This window comes from Nerophis ophidion, unplaced genomic scaffold (assembly GCF_033978795.1).
Source record: "Nerophis ophidion isolate RoL-2023_Sa unplaced genomic scaffold, RoL_Noph_v1.0 HiC_scaffold_90, whole genome shotgun sequence".
Classification (NCBI taxonomy): Eukaryota; Metazoa; Chordata; class Actinopteri; order Syngnathiformes; family Syngnathidae; genus Nerophis; species Nerophis ophidion.
Genome location: NW_026907012.1, coordinates 107,501 through 112,500, shown reverse-complemented (window position 1 = coordinate 112,500; position 5,000 = coordinate 107,501).

The following is a 5,000-nucleotide window of genomic DNA, read 5'->3' as shown; positions in this document are numbered from 1 at the left end:
AGTAGCGGCGAGCGAAGAGGGAAGAGCCCAGCGCCGGTGGACTTCCGCCGGTGGACTTCCGCCGCCGCTGCACCCTTAGAAGAAAAAGCTGCACTTATGGCAGAGTGTCCATGTGCCTGTGCCTTTAGGAAGGCCGGCTTGCCGTGGTTCTGCACCAGGGTAGGGAATTCAAAATAGGTCCCTCTATCTGCTGGAAGTCAGCACAAAAAAAAGCTGGAAATATGACAGAGTGTCAACTTTTAGTGTAATAGACCTGCGAAAGTCAAAGTCGGGATTTTTTCTAAGTGTCCACTTTTGGTGTACCAACCTTTCCAAAATAAAGTGGGGATTTTTTCTAAGTGTCCACTTTTGGTGTACCAACCTTTCCAAAATAAAGTGGGGATTTTTTCTAAGTGTCAACTTATAAAGTCGGGATTTTTTCTAAGTGTCAACTTATAAAGTGGGGATTTTTTCTAAGTGTCAACTTATAAAGTCGGGATTTTTTCCAAGTGTCAACTTATAAAGTGGGGATTTTTTCCAAGTGTCAACTTATAAAGTGGGGATTTTTTCCAAGTGTCAACTTATATAGTCGGGATTTTTTTTCAAAGTGTCAACTTGTAAAGTGGGGATTTTTTCCAAGTGTCTACTTTTGGTTCACCATGCCTTCCAGAGTCAAAGAAGCCCCCGAGTGAGACCCAAAGAACCGGACCGAGTGATGTCATTTGGGGTCCTATTTTCAGTCATTTTGTGGGATTTCGGTGACGCCGAGGAGGGAAGCAGGTGTCAAGGGACAGGGGGGTGCCTGTCCCTTTAAGAAGGCCGGCTTGCCGTGGATCTACACCCGGGTAGGGAATTCAAAACAGGTCCCTCTATTTGCTGGAAGTCAGCACGAAAAAAAGCTGGAAATATGACAGAGTGCCCCAAAAAAAAAAAGAAGCTGCAATGATGGCAGAGTGTCCATGTTGCTGTCCCTTTAGGAAGGCCGGCTCGCCGTGGATCTCCACCCGGGTGGGGAATTCCAAATAGGTCCCTCCATTTGCTGGAAGTGCCCCCCCAAAAAGCTGTCCATTTCCCCAAGTTTTTAAGGGAAACAAAAACCAGGGTTGGGGTTGGATGCATCACACTGTAAGTCTCGGCTGCAGCCAGAAGCAAGTATTAAAAAGGTAGACATCAACCATCATTTAAAAAGGGGAAAACAAATCCATTCATCAATAAATCATATCCAAATGTAAAAAAAGAGGCAGCTCAAAAGAGAGGGTGTGTGTCCAGCAGAAAATAGGCATGATAAACAAAGAGGGCTGGGGTTTGGAGGAGGGCAAAATGTCCCGCAGCCGGCCGCCCGAGTTCCGGGATGCCCAGCACGTCCATAACGCACCCCGCAAAGTCAAACTGGAAGTGGAGGGGAAAAAAGCTGGGAAAGAAGTTAAATGTCCTCAAAGTGTTCCAAAATCAGTCCCACGAGTCCCGCAGCTGGCCACCCGAGTCCAGGGAAGCCCGGCACCTCCGTAACAAGGCCCGCAAAGTCACACTGCAAGTGGGGGAGAAAAGCTGGCAGAGTAGCCAAAAGTCCTCAAAGTGTTCAAAAATCAGTCCCCCACCAGCCCCGCAGCTGGCCACCCGAGTCCAGGGACGCCCGGCACAGCCGTAACGCACCCCGCAAAGTCAAACTGCAAGTGGGGGAGAAAAGCTGGGGGAAAATCCAAAAGTCCTCAAAGTTTTCAAAATCCGCACCCGGGACTGAGTCCAGCAAGTCCCCCCGGTCCCAAAAATGCCATTTTTTTCAAAAAATACCCAAAAAATGCGGGGGCCGGATTTCGGAACCGGCGTACCGCTTTCGGCCCGCGTGCCCTAGATTGGAGACCGATGTCAAAAATGGACGCCGGTCGGGTATTTTTTTCCTTGGGGTCTATAGAGAGTAAATCCGGAGGAAAATTGGCCTTACGAGCAAAGGGAGGGATTTTAGGGGGCATAACGTCCAGCCGCGTGCCTCCCGGGTCCCGGGGAAGAGAAAGTCCAGAAAACTCATAAAATCATGCCCAGCATGGAGATCCACAAGTCCCGCCGCAGGCCCGAGGCTTCCCGGGTCCCGGGAATGACCAAAAGACACCCAGGAGTGGACCATCGAAAGTGGGAGGGAAATGGAGGGAAAGTCGGGAAAAAGGTCCAAAATGGGTTGAAAATCATATGATCCCACCCAGGGTAGAGTTCCACAAGTCCCGCAGCGAGCTGCACGAGCCGCAGGAACACCGGGAATGACCAAAAGGCACCCAGAAGCGAACCAGCGAAAGTGGGGGGAAAATGGAGGAAAAGGAGGAAAAAGTACCAAATTGTTTAAAAATCCTACCCAGGATGGAGTTCCACAAGTCCCGCAGCGAGCTGCACGAGCCGCAGGAACACCGGGAATGACCAAAAGGCACCCAGAAGTGAACCAGCGAAAGTGGGGGAAAAATGGAGGAAAAGGAGGAAAAAGTACCAAATTGTTTAAAAATCCTACCCAGGATGGAGTTCCACAAGCCCCGCAGCGAGCTGCACGAGCCGCAGGAACACCGGGAATGACCAAAAGGCACCCAGAAGTGAACCAGCGAAAGTGGGGGAAAAATGGAGGAAAAGGAGGAAAAAGTACCAAATTGTTTAAAAATCCTACCCAGGATGGAGTTCCACAAGTCCCGCAGCGAGCTGCACGAGCCGCAGGAACACCGGGAATGACCAAAAGGCACCCAGAAGTGAACCAGCGAAAGTGGGGGAAAAATGGAGGAAAAGGAGGAAAAAGTGCCAAATTGTTTAAAAATCCTACCCAGGATGGAGTTCCAGAAGCCCTGCAGCGAGCTGCACGAGCCGCAGGAACACCGGGAATGACCAAAAGGCACCCAGAAGTGAACCAGCGAAAGTGGGGGAAAAATGGAGGAAAAGGAGGAAAAAGTACCAAATTGTTTAAAAATCCTACCCAGGATGGAGTTCCACGAGTCCCGCAGCGAGCTGCACGAGCCGCAGGAACACCGGGAATGACCAAAAGGCACCCAGAAGTGAACCATCAAAAGTGGGGGACAATTTGAGAAAAAGTTGGAAAAAGGTCCGAAATTGATTAAAAATCCTACCCAGGATGGAGTTCCAGAAGCCCCGCAGCGAGCTGCGCGAGCCGCAGGAACACCGGGAATGACCAAAAGGCACCCAGAAGTGAACCATCAAAAGTGGGGGACAATTTGAGAAAAAGTTGGAAAAAGGTCCGAAATTGATTAAAAATCCTACCCAGGATGGAGTTCCAGAAGCCCCGCAGCGAGCTGCACGAGCCGCAGGAACACCGGGAATGACCAAAAGGCACCCAGAAGTGAACCATCAAAAGTGGGGGACAATTTGAGAAAAAGTTGGAAAAAGGTCCGAAATTGATTAAAAATCCTACCCAGGATGGAGTTCCAGAAGCCCCGCAGCGAGCTGCGCGAGCCGCAGGAACACCGGGAATGACCAAAAGGCACCCAGAAGTGAACCATCAAAAGTGGGGGACAATTTGAGAAAAAGTTGGAAAAAGGTCCGAAATTGATTAAAAATCCTACCCAGGATGGAGTTCCACAAGTCCCGCAGCGAGCTGCACGAGCCGCAGGAACACCGGGAATGACCAAAAGGCACCCAGAAGTGAACCATCAAAAGTGGGGGACAATTTGAGAAAAAGTTGGAAAAAGGTCCGAAATTGATTAAAAATCCTACCCAGGATGGAGTTCCAGAAGCCCCGCAGCGAGCTGCGCGAGCCGCAGGAACACCGGGAATGACCAAAAGGCACCCAGAAGTGAACCATCAAAAGTGGGGGACAATTTGAGAAAAAGTTGGAAAAAGGGCCGAAATTGATTAAAAATCCTACCCAGGATGGAGTTCCACAAGTCCCGCAGCGAGCTGCACGAGCCGCAGGAACACCGGGAATGACCAAAAGGCACCCAGAAGTGAACCATCAAAAGTGGGGGACAATTTGAGAAAAAGTTGGAAAAAGGTCCGAAATTGATTAAAAATCCTACCCAGGATGGAGTTCCAGAAGCCCCGCAGCGAGCTGCGCGAGCCGCAGGAACACCGGGAATGACCAAAAGGCACCCAGAAGTGAACCATCAAAAGTGGGGGACAATTTGAGAAAAAGTTGGAAAAAGGTCCGAAATTGATTAAAAATCCTACCCAGGATGGAGTTCCACAAGTCCCGCAGCGAGCTGCACGAGCCGCAGGAACACCGGGAATGACCAAAAGGCACCCAGAAGTGAACCATCAAAAGTGGGGGACAATTTGAGAAAAAGTTGGAAAAAGGTCCGAAATTGATTAAAAATCCTACCCAGGATGGAGTTCCAGAAGCCCCGCAGCGAGCTGCGCGAGCCGCAGGAACACCGGGAATGACCAAAAGGCACCCAGAAGTGAACCATCAAAAGTGGGGGACAATTTGAGAAAAAGTTGGAAAAAGGTCCGAAATTGATTAAAAATCCTACCCAGGATGGAGTTCCAGAAGCCCCGCAGCGAGCTGCGCGAGCCGCAGGAACACCGGGAATGACCAAAAGGCACCCAGAAGTGAACCATCAAAAGTGGGGGACAATTTGAGAAAAAGTTGGAAAAAGGTCCGAAATTGTTTAAAAATCCTACCCAGGATGGAGTTCCAGAAGTCCCGCAGCGAGCTGCGCGAGCTCCGGGACCCCCGGGAATGACCAAAAGATACCCAGGAGTGAACCAGCGAAAGTGGGGGACAATTTGAGAAAAAGTTGGAAAAAGGTCCGAAATTGTTTAAAAATCCTACCCAGGATGGAGTTCCAGAAGTCCCGCAGCGAGCTGCGCGAGCTCCGGGGCCCCCGGGAATGACCAAAAGATACCCAGGAGTGAACCAGCCCAAGTGGGGGACAAATGGAAGAAAAGCCGGGCCAAGTCCAAAAAAGTTGGATTTTTTGCCAAAGTGTCAACATGCGTGATTTTGTCAGAGTGTCCACTTTTGGGATTTTTTCAAAGTCCAACAACGAGAGAGGCCTGGCCTCCAGCCTGTCTAGCCTCTTCCATGAGACACTTGG